This window comes from Perognathus longimembris, chromosome 26 (assembly GCF_023159225.1).
Source record: "Perognathus longimembris pacificus isolate PPM17 chromosome 26, ASM2315922v1, whole genome shotgun sequence".
Lineage (NCBI taxonomy): Eukaryota > Metazoa > Chordata > Mammalia > Rodentia > Heteromyidae > Perognathus > Perognathus longimembris.
The window spans coordinates 4,162,344-4,184,071 of NC_063186.1; the positions used below are offsets into that span (position 1 = coordinate 4,162,344).

Genomic DNA, 21,728 nt, shown 5'->3' on the forward strand with positions numbered 1-21,728 from the left:
ACTAGGCCATATTCCCAGCCGAACCTCAAATTTGATATCATTTTATACACAGTGCAGAATAATATTTGTAGAGCAATACTTAAAAATACATTTTAAATGTAGTTAAATTTCACATGCATGGGTCCAACAGTGCAGTTAACTCAATGATACTTCGTTGATCTAGACAGAAATTATTTTGTCATACACCTTTACTTTAAATATACATATATAATTTGTTTTTCTAATTCTTGCCTTTTTTTTTAAAATGCTGTTCAGGATTGAACTTGGGGCCTTTTAAATACTCTAAAAGTAAGCAACTATTTTGCCCAGCTAGCCTTTTGTGTTTTTTAAATTTTTTTTTTCTTTTTTGCCGATCCTGGGGCTTGAGCTTAGGGCCTGAGCACTGTCCCTGGTTTCTTTTTGCTCAATGGTAGCACTCTGCCAACTTGAGCCACAGTGCCACTTCTGGCCTTTTCTGTATATGTGGTGCTGAGGAATCGAACCTAGGGCTTCATGTATATGAGGCAAGCATTCTTACCACTAGCCCTACATTTAATTTTTTTTTTTTTTTTTTTTTTTGCCAGTCCTGGGCCTTGGACTCAGGGCCTGAGCACTGTCCCTGGCTTCTTTTTGCTCAAGGCTAGCACTCTGCCACTTGAGCCACAGCACCACGTCTGGCCATTTTCTGTATATGTGGTGCTGGGGAATCGAACCGAGGGCCTCATGTATATGAGGCAGGCACTCTTGCCACTAGGCCATATCCCCAGCCCCTACATTTAATTTTTTAATTCAATTTTATTGACAGGGTGATGTACAGGGGGGTTACAGTTACAGTGACTACAGGGGGTACCAAAGGAAATTCACCTCGTATATTAAACATAACAACAATAAAATCCTCCTGTTTCCATTTCTTGGAGTTCATTTTGCTTAGCCTCATCTTATATAGCCCTTTGTATTTTCATTTTGTGTTTGAGCCAGGCATTAGTGGTTTAATGCCTATACTCTAGCTACTCAGGAGGCTGAGATCTGAGGATTGTGGTTGGAAGCCAGCTTGGGCAGGAAAACAGGCGGGACTCTTTCTTTTTTTTTTTTTTGGCCAGTCCTGGGCCTTGGACTCAGGGCCTGAGCACTGGTCCCTGGCTTCTTCCCGCTCAAGGCTAGCACTCTGCCACTTGAGCCACAGCGCCGCTTCTGGCCGTTTTCTGTATATGTGGTGCTGGGGAATCGAACCTAGGGCCTCGTGTATCCGAGGCAGGCACTCTTGCCACTAGGCTATATCCCCAGCCCGGGACTCTTTCTTATAGCCACTTAATCACCACAAAGCCAGAAATGGAGCTGTGGCCCAAGTGGTAGAGCACCAGCCTTTATGGGGAGGGGAAAATGGCCAGGCTTGTCAAAATTAGTTAATTTTGGTTTGGAAGCAGGGTCTTGGTGCTATATTTGCCTGGACTGGTTTCCAGCTGCAGCCTCTGTCTTCTTAGTTGATGGAATTACGGGTGCTTACTACCACATCTAGTTTTAATTTTTGCTTTTTAAAGGGTAACATTGATCTGTGAGGTGACGGATGTGCTTACAGTAAGATTTTGTTAAAGGTTCATTAAGAAATTGGAAACTTCCTTAGTTGATTCAAAATATTGGAAAATATTGGAATTGCATAAAAATGTTGAGTAACATCTAGATTTGCAATTATAATACTGAACACATTTGATTATTTCTATTTAGAATCTTTCTAAGGGATTGGAACCTATTTCAAGGAATCCTTAAAAAAGGGAATTTGATTTTCAGCCAGGAACATTCTGTCTTCAAAAATAATAAATGCTATAGAAGACCTATTTGTGATAGTTTATGTATTTTGAGATTTAATTTTTTTTTCAGCATAGACACCATTTTACACAAAAGAGAATTCCTCCCCACTTCTACCCAAATGTGCTGTGGTCCTAGACATGCTAGGCAAAAGACTTGACATGTTTGTCCCAAGTATCATCCCCCTCTTGCAGTGTATTTTTGTATCTAGACAGAAGCTTATTTACCTCTAGAAATACATTCAGCAGCTTTGCAATTTTGTCTCCATTGCATCTGCCTAACCAAACCCCAAATATAGAGCAGTTTATCTTTCTGACTTGGCCCTGACCTGCTGAGCACAGCTGGAGCAAGAAAGAAACCTTGCAGACTGGAGCTACAAAATATTTGTGCTCTTCTCTCTCTTAATTGGACTCTTCTGCATTACCCAGTAGTTTTTTTCTGTCCTCTCTCTTGCTCATAGCAGTTACTTAAAAAGAGCTCTTCTGTAGCTTCCTTACCCCACTACCTGTCTCTGTTAGTAATTGAGTTCATCTGTTTGCTGAGGAGCTTGTATTTAAATATTAAGTGTTTCATTTATGGAAGATGCCAAAAAAAAAAAAAAAGATTGAAATGAGACCTAATCAAGAGCACCCTGACATTTGCCATGTCCAGCCCTTGGAGGCATACAGCAAACTAAAGTATACATTTTGGAGAGAATTTGATGTTTCTTTGTGGTAATGTTTGTTCAGTGCATCATGAACTAATTCTAGTATAAAATAGTTTTGCTCCAGTAGCTAAATTCTTAAAATAGTTTTGTTTTAGATGTAAGGAAATTCTTTTGTTATATAAAATCTGCCAAATTAAGTATCACTTGTCAACTTTAATAGTATATGGAGTAAAATATACCCCCTTATAATTGTGATGAGCTTTTACCCATTTAACTACCTCCCAGACTAAGTTACTAAACATTTCCAACACTGAAAAAGTTTCTCCGTGTTTACTATACTGCCTTTGCCTCCCTGATCTGTACTCATTAATTTTGTACTTTGCTCACTGGATTCTACAAGTAGGCATCAGCTGGTACTCTAGGGTTGTAGCCCTATACCAGGCAACACTGCTAGTGCTGCAGCCCAGCAGTAGGCAAAGACTGCTAATGTTGCAACTTCACTAGTGGCTGCTACTACTCTTGGATTTTCCCCTTCTTGTCTTAGGAACTCAGCAAATGAAGTCCACAGATAGTGAAGGGTATTCAAAAGAGAAGTATCTCAGATTAAGGCAGCTTCTGCTCTAAGTGGCTGAGTCTGGTTGTTTTTTTTAATGCCTTGTACTGTGCTCTGATTGGTCACCCATCCTCTGACTTTATTGGCCGGTCCTGCAACATTCCGAGTGTTAATTCTCAACCCAGTCCCTTCTACAAAGACCTTATCTCTTTAGGGTCATAGGGAGGTTATCTTTGAGGGGCTGGTAGGGGATAGGAAGGAGTAGGGGTAGGACGTTTTATTTCCTGCTGGAGTACTTCAGAAACAGCAGTATTTTTTGCTTCTGATTTTTGCTTGTCATGCCAGGATGCTATTCCCAGGCCCAGGGTCCTAACTAATCCATTTGTTATTTTGGTTTTATTTATTTTTATAATAATAATAATTTTTACTATCATCAACATCATCATCATTATCTTGTTGGTCCTGGGGCTTGAACTTGGGGCCTGGGTGCTTTCCCTGAGCTATTCTGCTCAAAGTAGCACTCGACCACTTGAGCCACAACGCCATTTCTGATTTTCTGGTGGTTAATTGGAGATAGTCTCACAGGCTCTCCTGCCCCGCTGGCTTTGCACCACAATCTTCAGCCACCTGAGTAGCTAGGATTACAGGCATGAGCCACTGGTGCCTGGCATGCAAAGTAGTTCTTAAAAACAATTTTTGATAGAACCTAATCATTTCCTTTAATTCTTTCAATCTTAAGTAATTCTACTTCATTTGATAAAGAGTATAAAAGAATTAACTTTTCTAACAAGATTCTAAAGGAAAGTATTTGTTTTTCTCTATATACTTTCAAATGGAAACAATATGGATTTCTGTAGTACTTCCTGTTGATAAACTTTCTATTTCCCTCGTTTTCCCTATTGCAGCCTGTTCTAATTCTTTGTTTATATGATTTATTATTTTATTGGAGGTCCTTCTCTGTTTTTAATAGAGACTACATATAATAATCATTGGTTTTTACCTGGCAGAGATTTGGAATTTTTTGGTTTTAAAGTTGTGTTTTCCTTTTTTTAAAGTTGACCTTATACTTGCTGTGTGTTTAAACAAGGAACACTTTATCTGGAAATCAATAACCTGGATTGTAATCTGTCTTATTTTTTAGCAGCCTGTCCTTTTGTAAATTACTTTGACCTTACTGCCTCACCACTTGTATTGGAAAAAAGTAAGAATGTTTTTTGCATCTCTGGATGCTGGCCAGCAAATGAGTTAAAACAATTCCCTCTTAACTCAAATATTAATATAACCATTTTTCTCTTTAAGGCCATATATATTTGCCAGTCCTGGGGCTTGAACTTAGGGCTTGAACACTGTCCCTGGCTTCTTTTTGCTCAAGGCTAGGACTCTACCACTTGAGCCACAACGCCACTTCTGGCTTTTTTCTATATATGTGGTGCTGAGGAATCGAACCCAGGGCTTCATGTATATGAGGCGAGCACTTTACCACTAGGCCATATTCCCAGCCACGGCCATATATTTGTATGAAAAGTTGTCAACAGCGTTCATTCAAAAAAACAAAAAACAAGTTTTTTTTTTTTAGATCATACAGTAGGAAAACTTGACTGCCTCTGAGTTCTAAAACATAGTAGGAATTGATGGACTAGGTATCAGACTCTGGTATCATTATCACTTTTAGAATTGATAATGCTTAGAAAATATTTCTTTCTCTCTCTTTTTTCTTTCTCTCTCTCCTGTCTCTTTCTCTGTCTCTCTGTCTCTCTTTCTTTTTGGCTAGTTCTGAGGTTTGAACTCTGTGACTGGATGCTCTCCCTTTGCTTCCTTTGTGCAAGGTGAGCGCTTTACCACTTGAGTCACAGCTCCACTTCTGGCTTTTTTTTTTTTTTTTTTTTTTAGTAGAATATTGCCGATAATCTCATGGAGTTTCCTGGGATGAGCTTGCTTCAAACCGCAGTCCTCAGATCTCAGGCTCTTGAGTAGCTAAGATTACCGCTGTGAGCCACCAGGGCCCATCAGAAAATATTTTCATCCAGAAGTATTTAAGGTTTCAGGTGACTTTAAGTCTGAGGTATCAGGATGAGGTCATCATATTTTGATATACATTGAGAAATGAACTTTCAAATGAAAGGGTCTACCTGTGTTGGCCAATCAGTACCTTCTCCTTTTGTAGGAAGAACTATTTGTTTTGGTAGCAGATTATAATAGGAAGATTGATTAGTAAACCTGGAATGAGCTCAAAACAAGTTGGATCATTTTAATTGTCAGTGTTCTTGAGCTCTGATAGTCTGACAGATCTTTCTGAACAACAGCAGATCTGGGTCAGGACCGTCTCCAGAGGCTCTGCGGGAGACAAACTGCCAAATTTAATTTGTTGGAGCATTCCCACTATTGAATTAATTTGGCTTCAGCTTCATACAGTCACGAACAAGGTCTCAGTCCTGCTTTCCATGCCACCTTTCTTGAATTTTGTGTATTTACTTTCCTCATTCTACAGATAATTGTATTTCTTTCATTTCTCTTCTTGTTGTGTTTGATTATTCCTCATTTAATTCTTAATGTTAACCTTAACCTCAAAATAACACTTTCTGTATAATTTTTGCTTTCTGGTAAAGTGAAATGGATTTATTAGTAATAAAATACTGAAACACCACAGTCAATAATAACCATTAGACCTCAGCTTTTATTTTGTTTCATTGATCTATATAAACTGCTCAACTGTTCTGAACCTTAGTCCACCTATGAAAATTGGGGACTTAAGTTTATAGTTTAGGATTAGGTTCCATGTCTGTGGGTTTGGTAAGCAATTTATTTGGCCTTTATAGAAGAGCTCTATCATTTGAGTCACACCTCCACTTGCAGCTTTTTGCTGATAAGTTGGAGTCTTTCATTTTACCTGCCCAGTAAGGCTTCAAACCTTGAACCTCAGATGTCAGTCTCCTGAGTTCCAGGTATAAGCCACCAGTATCCAGCTTAAGTATGTTTTCATTTACATTTTTTCTGTCTATGAAAAAGGTTGAGCACATCATTGTTAGATATTTTCATGGCGTATTATGTGAAATGATTGTCAAGTAAGTTTTAGTTGGATTATCTACTTTTTTTTTTTTTTTTACTTCATGGGAATGTTTTGTTCTGAATATAAATGCTTTTTTTTTTTTTGCCAGCCTTGGGCCATGGACTCAGGGCCTGAGCACTGTCCCTGGCTTCTTTTTGCTCAAGGCTAGCACTCTGCCACTTGAGCCACAGCGCCCCTTCTGGCCCGTTTTCTATATATATGGTACTGGAGAATTGAACCCAGGGCTTCATGTATATGAGTCAAGCACTCTTGCTACTAGGCCATATTCCCAGCCCCTGAATATAAGTTCTTCATTAGTTTCAATGGGCTGTTACTATCTCCTATCCTGTAGTTTGCTTATAGTGCTATTTTAAGTGATAAGAAAAGTTCTTATATAGTGAGATAATCACTTTTTTCTTTGATGCTTAGTGCTACTTGGGTCATTTTTTTAAACAAAGTCTTTTGTTACTTGGAAGTCAACTATATCATAGAAGCTTTAGTTGATCCACATCTTAACTGCTACTTTTTGCTGGTTAATCAAAGATTAGAGGAGTCTTGTTGGTTTGTTTGTGAGGGCTGGGTTATAATCTTGATTCTCATTTCTCAGCCTCTTGAATAGGATTACAGGTATGAGCCACTAACTTCAGGCTGTGTTGTGTGCATATGTGTGCACATGTGTGCGTGTGCATGTTTGCCTATGCACATGTCTCTACTGATGGTGGGAAATGTTTGCAAAGCCTAGTGAAGATGTCAGTATAGGCATTGGTAGACTTTTGTTTTGTTTTGTTTTGTTTTTTTTGGCCAGTCCTGGGCCTTGGACTCAGGGCCTGAGCACTGTCCCTGGCTTCTTCCCGCTCAAGGCTAGCACTCTGCCACTTGAGCCACAGCGCCGCTTCTGGCCGTTTTCTGTATATGTGGTGCTGGGGAATCGAACCTAGGGCCTCGTGTATCCGAGGCAGGCACTCCTGCCACTAGGCTATATCCCCAGCCCCGCATTGGTAGACTTTTAATTCAAATTTGGATTCTGGGAAAGGTTTCTGTGCTAGAGAAACAATAGTGACAGTCACGTCAGATGATCTCTCTGAGATTAGATGAGGTTATCCAGGGACTGAATATAGACAGAGAAGATCCTTTGTGGTTATTTGTGCAGAGACTTGTACTCCTAATTTTAGTGGTTGGCAAGGAGAGGAGGATTCAGCATAGTACTAGTAAAGGAAGACAGCTAGGGTGTCTTGGAAGCCCCCACAGTTTCAGTTTTGACTAATGCTATGGGTAAGATCAAGTTAAGATGAAGATTAAGAATTAACCATTGAGTTCAACAATGAAGGTCATAATGGTGTTCTTGGCTAGCTGATTTGTGGTAGAGGAAAAAGTGGACGTTTTTCTAGGAGTGAGTTTAAAAGACAGTAGGTCTGTGGGTGTAGCTCTGTAGAACAGTACTTGCCTAACATGTACTAAACCCTGGATTCAAGTCCTAAGCATAGACTTCCTACTCTCTTCAATTTTTGGAGAGAGAGGGGCAGGGAAAGGGAGCAATGAGGGAAAGAGGAAAGAAAAGACAGATGAGAGATGTTACAAAGAGACAGTATAGGAAGTTCTTGCAGACATTTTGCTGCAAACATGAGCAACAAAATACAATGGTATCTAGAGTAGAGAATGAACTTAATACAAAGTTTTTGTTTTTGTTTTGGTCTAAGACTGGCTCAACTCAGTGCCTGACATTTTCACTCATTGGCTGGTACTCTTCCATGTCTCCAAACCCCTAAGACAAAGTTTTGTTTTTGGTTGTTGTGGGGCTTGAACTCAGGGCCTGAGTATGTCTGAGCTCTTTTTACTCAAGACTAGCATTATATCACTTTGAGCCACAGCTTCACTTCTCGTTTTTGAGTGACTAATCAGAGGTAAGAGTCTCATGGACTTTGCTGTCCATACTGGCTTTGAACTGCTATCCACACATTTCAGCCTCCTGAGTATCTAGGATTACAGTTGTGAACCACAGTGCGTGGCTACTGGCTAACACAGTTTTTTGTAAAGTATTGAAAATGTGTTTCTGTATTGATATGATAAGAATGATCCAGTAGAGTAGAACTTGACATGGAAAAGTTTGAGAGGAAAAGGAGGTTATTAACAAGGGAGGGTGATAGAGGTGAGTCTGAATAAGGTACATTGTATGTATATATGGGTATTGTCATAGTGAAATACCCTTGTACCCTTGATGCTAATAAAAATGTAGAAGAAGTTTGAGGAATCATAGCACCAGAGTTTTTAAGATGGCCACTGGAGGAGAGGCAGAGCATATGGGTGTAGGTGCTGTGCTGGTGGGTTGGTAGATGTGGGGTTTTTAGTTAGGGAAATTTTCCAGTGCTTTAATTTTCTTAGAGAAGGAGGAAGTGGAGTAAAAATTTCTTAGAGAATTGAAGAGATTGAATGAAGTACTTTTGGGATGATGGAAAAATAAATGCTCATTATTTACATAAATTTCAGAGATACACAGTGAGAATTTCCCTTGTTTCTGCTTCCTGAAAGGCAACCAGTGTTAATTATTTTCTCTGTATCTGTCTATATTTTAGCTACTTAAAAATATACTCATAGCCAGGCACTGATGGGACACGTCTGTAATTCTAGCCATTCCAGAGGCTGAGATCTGAGGATTGTGGTTCAAAGCCAGCCCAGGCAGAAGAGTCCATGAGACTCCAATTAACCAACAGAAAACCGGAAGTGGAGCTTTGGCTGTAAGTGGTAGAGAGTTAGCCTTGAGCAAAAGAGCTCAGGAACAGCACCCAGGTCCTGAATTCTGGCCCCACTACCGACCACAAAATAAAATTAAAATATCATACAGATTAAAAATAAAATACAACTTGAGTTCTGTAGTGGGTTAAAGAGTGGTATCCTTTCCCCTAAAACAAAAAGATATATGCAAGTTCTTCTTAGTGGAAACTGAGCACTTTGTCAGTTTTTGCAGATTTAATTCAGAATTTCAAACAAGATCATCCTGATAATGACAAGTCACCTTAGAAGACATATGTGCAGAAATAGGCCATGGGTTAGACACAGGTGAAAGACAGTTATGTGAAGATGCAAGCAGAGGTTATAGATAGATAAGCCACAGCCAAGGAATATCTGGACCCACCAGAAGCTAGAAGGGGCACGAAGTGACTTCTCTTCATGTTTTTGAACACTGAGAAGTGGGGCCATGTAGACACCTTGAGTTTGGACTTTTGACCTCCAGAACTGAGGAGTAATTTTGATTGTTTTGAGTCACCAGATTTGTGGCAGATTTGTGGCCCCTGAAAAACTGTTACAGGCTAATAGTATACCTGATGTTTTGCAACTTTCTTGCTGATGAATTGGAGATAAAGTCTCTGATTTTCCTGGCTGGTCAAGCTTAGAACTAGCCTCTTGAGTAGCTCAGTTTTAGCCACCTTACTGATAGGACTTTTCATTAAAATTTTTTTGCATTTGTGTAAATCAGATGTTACCACAATGATCTTAATTGTTGAAATTAAAGATATCCAAGGCACTTAAGATTGTTTTAAATAAAGGTTAACACATAGAGAGAAGATTTAATGTACCTTTGATTATAGTTTATAGAAAGTATTGTTTATGGGGGCTGGGAATATGGTCTAGTGGTAAGAGTGGTTGCCTTGTATACATGAAGCCCTGGGTTCGATTCCCCAGCACCACATATATAGAAAAGGCCAGAAGAGGTGCTGTGGCTCAAGGTGGCAGAGTTCTAAGCCTTGAGCAAAAAGAAGCCAGGGACAGTCAGTGCTCAGCCCCTGAGTTCAAGCCCCAGGACTGGCAAAAAAAAAAAAAAAATATATATATATATATATATATAATATAATATATTATAATAATAATATATATATATATAATAATATATATATATAAATATATATAATATATATATATATATTGTTTATGAACTGGATTGCCAGATGGTCCTTATTCTGAAATTAATGAATTACTCAATCATTTTTTTTTGGCAGCAGTGTGAATTGAACCCATGCTTTGTACTTGCTAGGCAGGTACTCTATTACCTGAGCTATGCCTCTAGGCCCTTGTTGCATTAGTTATTTTTGGTTGGGTTTTTTTCTGTAACTGTATTTTTTTTGTCTTTTCTTTTTTGGTACTGGGGATCGAACCCAGGACATTGCACTTGCTAGGGAAGCGCGTTGCCACTGAGCTACATCCCAGCCCTGTATTAGTTATTTTTGAAGTAAGGTCTTGGTTTTGTGCCTGGGCCATCCTGGGCTTCTCTCCTTGTACTGTTACCTTCCATGTCAGTCACTGGGGATGATTAGGCTGCACCCCTGTACCTAGCCTTTGTGATATGAAGCAGGGATAACAGACATGTACCACTGCTCCCACTCATTGGTTTAGATGGAGTCTAATGAACTTGCATGCCCTGGTTGGCCTCAAATTGTAATATTCCATCTTTTCCTCCCAAGCAGTGAGGATTATAGGCTTGAGTAACTGTGCACAGCACAAAACTCTTACTGCCAACTTTACACCACTGAGGATTTGATCTATCTCAGAACTTTTGTAATAATTCTCCCACTCTTATGGTAGACTTATGTCTGCTGATTTTTAATAGATCTATGAAAGATACCCCAGATATAATATGCTCCATATGAAGTTATTCTTATTTTATACATTTAATAGTTTAAAATATTAATGTAATAATTAATAATTTAATAAATTAAATAAATAATTTAAAATAGTTTAAAATATCTAAGTTTGGGGAATTATGTTTAAATTTTGAAAAATTTTTGATCAAGACAAGGTTTGCCATACATGGCAAGCCCAGACAGCTTGAACCTCATGATCTTCCTGCCTCTATCTCCTAAGTGCTGGAATTTCAGATGTGTGAGCCTACTACCTGGCTTGAAACCCTTGTATGTCTTTATTTTTCCTTAAGAGGAAATCGGGAAAATATATCATTGTGATAAAGTTAAGAAGGTTAAAAAAGAAAAACCAAACCTTTCAAAATGGTCCATAATATGACAAGCTAACAGGAATTGGGAAAGAAAGCAAACCAACGCTTTTAAAATTCTTGTCAGAAGCTATGAAGGAAGTGAAGGACATCTGGTCACTATAGTCAAAAGGTGATGAGAAAATGCAGTTGACTTTAGAATGATTTTTTTTAAATTGTAGTGCTACGTACTCAGACCAAAGGTCAAATATTGTATATGAATAAAGCAATAATCTCATCAAAGGCATTATTTCCTTATAAAATCAAGTAGGCTAGCAAGACATTGAAGGCAGAACTTCCACTTTTTCTTCTCCCCATGATACTAAGGCTTGGACTTGCTAGGCAAGTGTTCTACAATTTGAGCACTCTCCCTGCCTTCCAAGTAGCTAGGATTATAGACTTGAGCCACTGATCAGGCTAATGGTGGACTTTTCTTTTTGTCAGTTTCAGGGCTTGAACACAGCCTTGGCACTGTCCCTGGGCTCTTTTTGCTCAAGGATAATGCTGTGCCATTTTTAGTCATAGTGCCACTTCCCATTTTCTGGTGGTTAGTTTGAGATAAGAGTATCATGAAATTTTCCTGCCTAGGCTGGCTTTGAACCGTGATCCTCAGACTTCAGTCTTCTGGGTTTATAGGTTTATAGGTGTGAGCCACCAGCACCTGGCTAAAGGCAGACATTTTTTTTTAACATCATCAAAAGATTGATCTTTCCAGTAAGACAGCTGATTAGCAAATAAAAAGATTAAAAAGTATAAGTACCAATAAATAAACATTGTTTTCCAAACTGAGTGTCTTTGTTGTGTTAGATTATTTACTTAGACAAAATAAGAGACAATTTTTTGATTCTTTACAATAAAACATGTGTGGTTGAATTGATAAAGAAGCTCAGCAATAAGATATTTTGCTCGAGTCTCCATGGGAACAGTATCTCTGCCAACATTTTTTATTTCTGCACAACAGATTTTTTGAAAAGAGGAACCCCAATTTTATAGCAGACTATAATCCTTGACAAGTGCTTTTCTAAATATCAGGAAAAAAATGTGTTCTTTAAGATATATGTTCTTTAGAAATTTATTTACTGTTTAATGACATGAAACAGGATTCCTAGGAGGAAAAAAAAAGAGTACTGTTAGAAACTCCCAGCTTCAATTACTACTATTTAGGAATTGATGTAACAAGATAACTGTCAGAACTGTAGGGAGACAGGAGAATATTTTGGCATTGTCACTCAGTTTTAGGGCAAGTCCTGTCCCCCTTTACGTTGTTTTCCTTTCCTATAAATTGGTAACAATGCCTGCTAATGGAAAATCCATCTGAAATGGGTCTCTAAGTTTGCACGTGGTGCATTTGTAATGATATATACACACACTTTAGTTTTTTTGCTTTCAAAGACTGTAAATGAAGCGTTTGGAAAACAAAGAAGACTGGAAAGGGGAGTCTTCTAATACTAACATGTCCTATTTTGAAATTTGAATGAAACTAACCTTTCAAGGTTTTATGACACAATGCCAAGGTGAATTATTTTTAGAAAACATTGATAACTGGTTCAACTAATGTTGATGTTTAATAACAAAATGAACAGGACCTGTGTTACTACTTGACAACCAAGGGGTTTTGGACAACAGTTACAAAAGGTATTTTGGTTAAAAAAAACAAAACAAAACGGTTAAACAAGGGATGGTAGTTTATGCCTATAATTTCAACACCCAAGATGGATGCAAGAGGATTGTCAGTTGGGCTGTAAACCCCTGAGTTAAAACTCCAGTGCCACTTTTCCCCACTATCTCCCATTGGGTCCCTTCTTCCCTCCCCCACCCAAAGCAAACAAGCATAGAATGTTAATTAAAAATTTGATGGCCAGTAGCCTGGTGCTGGTGACTCATGTAATCCTGGCTACTCAAGAGGCTGAGATCTGAGGATTGCAGTTCAAGTTCAGCCGAGGCAGGAAAGGCCACGAGACTCTTATCTGCACTAAACTGCCCAAAAAGCCAGAAGTAGAGCTGTGGCTCTAGTGGTAGAACATTAACCTTGAGCTAAAGAGCTCAGGGACAGTGCCCGGGCCCTGAATTCAAGCCCCAAGACACACACACACACACTCACACACACTCACACCCACTCACACCCACGCATTCACTCACTCACACTGATGTCTGGCCCAGTGTGGGTGGCTCATGCCTATAGGGCTTCATGCATACTAGGCAAAGCACTCTACCACTAGATCACATTCCCAGCCCCTTGCATTCCCAGCATTTTTAAATAGAAAGTTAGCCTTTCTTCCCCCTTTTTTTCCGAGGCAGAACTGGGGTTTGACCTCAGAGCCTCATACTTGCTGGACTTTTTTTTTGTTGGCTGTGCTCTACCACTTGAGCCCCACAGCCAGCCCCACTTCTGGTTGGGTATTTTGGACTTTCTGACCCTAATGGCTTCAAACTCTGGTCCTCTGGACCTCAGCCTTCTGAATTATTGAGATTACAGATGTGAGCCACCAGAGTCCATCAGGGTGTGTGTTTTAGAAAATATAACATCAACCCAGGCGCTAGGGGCTCACATTAAGCCCAGCTACATGGAGGCAGGGATTGGAAGGATTAGAGTTTGGGCCCGGCCCTAACAGTTCGCAAAGACCCCTTCTCAATAGCTGTGTGTGGTGATGTTTTCTTGTCATCCTAGCTATGGTGAGGAGACAAATAGATCATAGAACAGGCAGGCCTAGGCAAAAACTTTTATCTCAAGAAGAATCTAAGCGATAAGGACTGAGGTGTGGGCTCAAGCACGAGGCTTTGCGTCCAAACCCCAGTAACACCAAAAATTAGGCAAAGAAAAACATAATAATGAGCAAGAAGAAGGAAGTGGCAAATCCTGGTAGTGTCCTAGCCACTTTGCACTCTTTTAGCCATAGGGCAGGACTTGTAACCATCAGTCTTGAGTGTCTTTTGCTGTTGGATGCCACTGTCTCAACAGTGTTAAGCCAGAAGTGCCTGGGGACTTGGTACTTCGTTTATTCTCATCCGGCTGTAGAAGCCACAAATCACAAGGAAGGACTGGAGTTTGTGTATAAATATGTACATAAGATCTCTCAGCCCTTTAGCTCTAGGCCTAATCTTTACACTGCCCCCCCCCCGCCAAATTTCCCAGCAGAATTATGTTTTAGCTGCCCACAATGGTAACCAACTTAATAGAAGACCAGTTTTAAGCTTCCTTTTGTTTTCCTTACTCTCCTAAACTGTAAGGTGCTTCATTGCTCCACCTCCAAATAATCAAGAGAAAAAAAGCTATTGAGAAGACAGTCTGAAAATCCTACAGTTATGCCTTGTGATACTGTGGTGTTGCATAAGAATAAGGATACTAACTTGGCAAGGAAAAGTTGACTCCTGCAGGAAGGTGCAGCAAGCAAGCACATGGAGCAGGCTGGCTGCTATCTTTTTATTCCTAACCCAGTAAGGCCCCGCCTCTCTGCTTGGATTGGCTGAGCTCAGGCTCACAATCTCTGAAAGATGGTGGTGAGCTAAGATGTCTTAGTAGGAAAAGGATGTAACTAAAATGTAAACAAGGAGTGCCAAACCACCTGGCTAAAGCCCCAACTTTTCTTGGAAAGCAATTCTCCCAGGATTGACAGAAAGGAAGCAACCTACTCTGATAGTAAAGACAGCTTTTCCCACAATGTTGCATCAGAATTTCCTTTCCCTCCTGCTTGGGTTTGTGTAACTAGTATTATTTATTACTCTGTTTTTTCCCCCATTGCTTATATAATCTATCACCCTTTGTGTAAGATTTTTGTGGCCATAACTAAAAAAAAGATTAACACATTTTTTAAACGAATACTTTTTTAAACTTGCCTTTTTACTAATAATATCCTGGAAGAAATTCCTCTATCCAAATTATAACTTGTTATATAGCTGTAAAATGAATGTTTCATGTTGTGTTATATAAAACTTAGCCATTCTCAGGTTAATGGGAATATAAATCTCTTGTTCTTAGCCATTTTAATGTTGTATCTTTGATTATGTGTCATTATTTCACGATGCTTTTATTTCTGTGGTGTAGATTTTCAGGAGTAGAATTGTTGGGTTAAAGGGGTTTTGTACTTTTTATTTCAGTCGATGTTGCCAAATTGCTTGCCAGAAGTGCTTCACCAAGAACATGTGAGAATTCTTTCTCCTCCATACCTGCCAGCAGTAGGGTTATTACTCTTTCAAAAGTTTGTCAGGCCAGTAAGGTAACATATCATTGTTACTTTTTTTCTCCTTCTGGTACCAGAGCTTACTTAGACCTCCTATTGACTATGCATTCTACCATTTGAGCCACACCTCTAGCTTGGCTTTTTTGCTAGCTAATTGGATGCAGAGTATCCTAGACTTTGCTGTCTGGGCTGGCTTAGAACTTTCAGATCTCAGCCTTGGGAGTAAAGTAAAGTAAAATCACCTGGACTCAGCTCATTACTTTTAATTTAAACTTCCATGTCTATTAAACATTTAGTTTTATTTTCTCAATTGTTATTTGATAACTTTTAAGTTTTACTTTCATTGCCTTTCAAGTGGCAAAACCTTACTATGTGTAAAAACATTCTTTGTTATTCATTTTACAAGTGTCTTCCCTTTTTAACAGATAGAACAGTTAATTATAAATATGAATTTTTTTTAGTTTACAGTTTGGAGTTGTGAACATTTCCCAAATTCTTTTCCTACATGATACTGATTTTTTTTTTTGTAATTCATCTTCACATTGAGTTTAGTATGTTGAATAGCAGAGCATTTACTCTTGTTTTAGACAGCTCTTTTAACTATTTCCCTTTGACTTGAGTGATTGTCCTTTTTTTCTTAAAATTTCATATTTATTGAATCCCCTTTCTCAATTAAGTACTATTTTACCCAATATACCCAGCTTTTGCTATTTTATGGGTTTTTTGGGAGGTGAGTGTTTTTGTTTTTTGCCAGTCCTGGGGCTTGGACTCAGGGCCTGAGCACTGTCCCTGGCTTCTTTTTGCTCAAGGCTAGTACTCTGCCACTTGAGCCACAGCGCCACTTCTGGCCATTTTCTGTATATGTGGGGAATTGAACCCAGGGCCTCATGTATACGAGGCAAGCACTCTTGCCACTAGGCCATATCCCCAGCCCCTTTATGGGTTTTTTGCTTTTGCTCTTACCATTTGTTTCTGTACATAAGCTTGAAACCCCCCTCCAAATATTACAAAACTCTTTTATTGTCATCATAATTTAGATGAGATGAAACTAATGCACAGTGATTGGTACTTTTGACTTTTTTTTTTCTTTTTGGCCAGTCCTGGGGCTTGAACTCAAGGCCTGGGCAGGCATTGTCTCTGATCTTTTCGTTCACAGCAAGAGCTCTACCACATGAGTCAGAACTCTACGTGTGTGTGTGTGTGAGTGTGTGATATTAATTGGAAGAAAGAGTTTCACGGACTTCTACGATCCTCAGATCTCTGCCTCTGTGTAGTTAGGATTTCAGGTGTGAGCCACTGGTGCATAGGGTATCATTAAAAAATATCTATTAATACCTGTGCCTTTTAATAATATATAGTCTAGGGGCTGGGAATATGGCCTAGTGGCAAGAGTGCTAGCCTACACATGAAGCTCTCGGTTCGATTCCCCAGCACCACATATATGGAAAACGGCCAGAAGGGGCACTATGGCTCAGGTGGCAGAGTGCTAGCCTTGAGCGGGAAGAAGCCAGGGAAGGTGCTCAGGCCCTGAGTCCAAGGCCCAGGACTGGCCAAAAGGAAAAAAAAAAAAAAAAATATATATATATATATGTATATGTATATATATATATAGTCTAGGCTTAGTGACTCAAACCTGTCATCTCAGCTCCTTGGAAGGTGGAGACGGGGAAGACCTCAGAGACCAACCTGAGCCAAAAAAAATTAACTGAGGCCCAGGAGCAATAAGCTGGGCATGGTGGTGCATGCCTCTGATCCCATCTCACTGGGAGGGCCCATCGAAACCTATGGAAAGAGAACTATGAAAGAAAAAGAGGCTTTGGAAGATGGCTCAAGTGGTGAAGTGCCCACCTACTCGGAGGCCCTAAGTTCAAACCCCAATACCACCAAATAACAGAAAAGAATATACTGTTTTTCATATGAATCCCAACTTGCTAAATTTCTTCCAGAATTTTATATAGGTACTCTAGTTGTTGAAAATATTTTAGCCTCATTTTTGTGTCTTAGATTTTGTGTTCATTCGACTTATAAATACTTTAGGCTGAGCTATTTATAACCACAGAAGTTTGAGGATAGGGAGTACAAAATAAAGGTGCTGCTAGCATGTTTGGTGTCTAGTGAGGCCTTGCTGTTTACTTCAAAAGGTGAGCTTTCTTACTCTTGCTTGGCAGAAAGAGCAGAGTAGCTCCTTTAGGTCTTTCTTAAAAGAAGACAGTAGTTTCCTTTGTAATGGCAGAGTTCTCGTAACTAATCACTACTCAGAAAGTTCTTCTCTTAATATTTTCATATTGGGTCTTCATTTTGTTTTTTCTTTGTTTTTTTTTTTTTTTTGGCCGTCCTGGGGCTTGTACTCAGGGCCTGAGCACTGTCCCTGGCTTCTTGCTCAAGGCTAGCACTCTGCCACTTGAACCACAGCGCCACTTCTGGCCATTTTCTGTATATGTGGTGCTGGGAAATCGAACCCAGGGCCTCATGTATATGAGGCAAGCACTGTTGCCACTAGGCCATATCCCCAGCCCCTTCATATTGGGTCTTAAAGTACCAATTTTGGGGATCTACCAACATTGAGACCTTAGAACAAAGTCTACAGTATAAAATTACTGGTTTTTAAAAATATATCCATGTTATATTTACTCAGTGGAATATTACTTAATCATAAAAAGGAATGAGTACTGAATTTGTTATAGCCTAGGTAAACCTTGAAAATACTATGCTAAAAGAAAGAAGCTAAGTACAAAAGGTAATATAGTTTGTGGTTTCATGTATACGAAATGTTTAAATAGGCCAAATCCATATAGAAATAAAGTGTATTAGTGATTATCAGGGAGTACAGATGGGAAGATAGGGAGTTACTGCTAATGAATATGGTTTATCTTTTACAGATTAAGTTAATTGAACAAGGGGATTTCATTGTGATATTACGTACTCTTACTCTTGCTATTACTCTATTACATACTATTACTCTATTACTTTTTCTTGGCCCCTAGTCTCTTTTCCCTCTCCCTTTAAAAGTTCTTGGTGGGTTTCATTATGCTAGTTTCATAGACAGATTTACCATGTGTTTTAGTCTGAAACATTTACCTTGTATCACCCTCTCCTTTCCTACTTTTCTCCTACTGGTTTCCCTAAAAACATTCTCCCTTCTACAGTCACATTACATTACTATTATTTGAGGGGGGCTGCTGGGTTCTTTACGTGGTTAAAAACCTGATTCTTTTTTTTTCTTCTGGTTTAGCTTTTCTTGCTGAACATGATAATCTCCAGTTCCTTCCAGATTACAGAATTTCATTCTTCTTCATTGCTGAATAATGCTCTATGGTGCATATATACATTTTCTTCATCTACTCAATTGTAGGACACTGATAATTAGCGATTGCAAATATGGTGTATTTTTTAGAACATCAAAAATATAGAATTAGTAGTGTGATGGTTACACAATCTTATGTGTATGTTAAAAACGATTGAATTGTATAGTTTAATGGGGTAAATTTTATGGTTTGTCAATTATATGTGACTTTTACAAATGAGTGACAAGTTGTATCAGGTTTCCTTTGGCATGAGAGAATGGAAAAGCACACTGATTGGCTGATGAAATAGAACATTTGTCTTGTGTACTAGGTGGAATTCTGTCCTTGCTGGTATTGATTCACTGGTGCAGTATGAGGATAGACAATCTCCATGATCAATTCTTGGCCTTTGTCTCCTGTTTGTCTATTTTGTAGCTCTAGACACTGGAAGATAGATCACTGGTTAGGAACACTAACAGCACCAGGAACTTCAAAGCTACCTTCACATCTCAGTGACCAAATTGTCAGTAATCACGCTTACTGTCCTCAGCGACCCAGGACAAGGGTCCAGGCCATGTGGCTTTTGGCCTTGTCATGCCCAGCCGGGCCTCAGGAGAGGCAGCCACCTTCCTGCCTTGCTGACTGCAAGGCTTGCAGGTCTCATGCCTTGCTGTCATGTATTTGTATGTATACCACAGAGCTCATGTTTCTTCTCCATGTGCTTTGTGCCGGTGGTAAGCACTGTCTCTTGCACTCTAGTTCACAAAACAGCCAGTGTTGGCCACAAATGCAGAGATATAGGAAGTAAAAGCATTTTTAGGTCCAACATATCTCTAGATAATTCCTTTGGTAGCATTAGCAAGAATGTCAGAACATACTATGAAAGATAGGTCCTAAAAACAGAAGCACTTTTGAAGCAGGGGTTTACTGAGAAAGTAATGCATGAAAATGAGCGAGTGTAGCACTAGAGAAAAGTTACACATTAATTTTCATGCTCTGTGACTTCTGAGGTGGTAGACACTGGCTCACTGAATCCAGATCCCAGTAAAGCATATTTCTGGAAATTCATGGCAACATCCAGAAATGGTTTTCGGGTTTTTTACCCCCCCCCCCTTTTGTTGTTACTGTCAACAAAGTAAAGGTGGGAATAGCATTTTAAATCAATGAGTGTTTCATGCAGCAAAAGATAGTTAGGGAAGTAGATGCTTAGGGAAGTAGATGCTAAGAGTTGACTGAGGCTGCATAGAGGATAAATCCTGCAGTGATAGCCAAGAGCCACTTGGATCTTTTTGTACTTCAACATGGTACTCATGCGTGTGTGACATGACCACATTATATACTCAGTGGTGAAGAATTGGAGCCTTGTCTTCCAAGCAAGATGATCCCTCATCACTTACTCAGCTTAACTACTAAAAGCCCTTGCCTTGCCACAGTAATAAGGGAATGGGAAGAAATAATGGTATCCAAATCCAGCATTATATTCAGGCCATTAAAAAGAAAAGAACTTAAAGACATTTAAAGGATGAGGTGGTATTGTCACTGTTTTCCTGACAGCATGACTTTATATGTTGGAAACCCTAAAGAATCTGATATAAAAACAAAGCTGTTAAAACGGATACTTCTACTGAAGTACCAAGATACAAAATTAATCCCCCCCCCCAAAAAAAAGCAGCTTTTCTCTATATTAACAGTAAACCTTCTGAGAGGAAACTCATGAAAACAGTCCCATTTATAATAGCTTCACAAAATAAACATAAATAATTATCCAAGGAAGTTAAACACCTGAACATGGAAATCCATAAAGTATTAAGGAAAGAATGTGGGAACGAAACAGGTAAACAGAAAGGTAGCCTGTGTTTGGAAGACTTTAATCTTGTTAAAGTTCCTGTTAACCAAAAGAAGTCTATAATTTAGTGCAGTCCCTTTTAAAATTCCAGTCTCTAGCAAGGCTCTCATATATGCCTGTCGTCCTACCTTTTCAGAGATATCTTCAATTAGCACAATCTTTGTCTTTTTCAGACAAAAAAAATTCCCCCTTTATCTGGAAAATTCAACATTTATTGAAAGTCCAAAGATCATTTACCCCAACATATAATGGTAGATACAACTGTACTTAAAATATGAGTTGATTAAAAAGAAAAAAATTAGTATTTAGATTTTTTTTTTTTTGGTATGGTTACTGGGCTTGAGTTTAGGGACCTCTTACTCTCCCTTACCTTACCTTTTCTGTTTAAGGCTGGCCCTCCATTTCCTGAGCCACACATGCACGTCTGGCCTTTTGCTGGTTAACTGGAGATGAGTGTTTCTTTTTTTTTTTTCTTCTTCTTCTTTTTTTTTGGCCAGTCCTGGGGCTCCTGAGCACTGTCCCTGGCTTCTTTTTGCTCAAGGCTAGCACTCTGCCACTTGAGCCACAGTGCCCCTTCTGGCCATTTTCTGTATATGTGGTGCTGGGGAATTGAACCCAGGGCTTCATGTATATGAGGCAAACACTCTTGCCACTAGACCATATCCCCAGCCCAAGATGAGTGTTACTTGAATTGTCTGCCTGGGCTGGCTTCAAACTGTGGTTCTCAGATCTCAGTTCCTGAGTAGTTAGGATTGCCAGCATAAGCCACTGGTGCCTGCTTTTTATATCTTTTCTATTTAATTGTAGGGATCCCTCCCTCCTTTCATTACTATGTTTTGAACTAAGGGCCATGCATATTGCTCAGCTTGCTTGAGTGCTTGCGTTCTACCAGGTGAGCCATACTTCTAGACCTAATTTGTGTTGACTAGATTTGGAGGTAGAATATTGAGGACATTTTCCTCAGGATTGGCTTTGTACCTTGATCTTCTGGATCTCAGCTTTCCACTTAGCTAGGATTCTAAGAAGGAACCTATTGGTTAGAGCCTTAAAGTGATTGTAATTTTATTCTAGGAAAATAGGATCCTATCTGGATACCTAATTCCATAGGAACTTTACCAGCCTATTTTAAAATCACTTAATTATGAATCAGCAATTTTCCTGGCATGTCTACTGATTCACTTAGTGACCTTGGCTTCTTCCATCAAATTCTGCATTTACTAAATGGGAGAATGCTAGAAGCTTTCCTGGCTGTAAGCTTAGTTGGAAAAACCAAGGAAGTTATATGCAATGATAAGTGTGTTGTTTTTTTTTTAACATAGTTGGTGCTAATATTGGATCATTCTATAAAAATAGAAATGCTTGGGCTGAGTGTCATTGGCTTATACCTGTAACCCTAGCTACTCAGCAGGCTGAGA

The 21,728-nt window shown here is 39.2% G+C and overlaps 1 protein-coding gene across 1 annotated transcript in view; it reads left to right on the forward strand.

The window, feature by feature from the left end:
* The window catches only part of Stag1 (stromal antigen 1), a 150,826-nt gene that overhangs the window by 12,865 nt on the left and 116,233 nt on the right, over positions 1-21,728 (forward strand). The window lies entirely within an intron of this gene.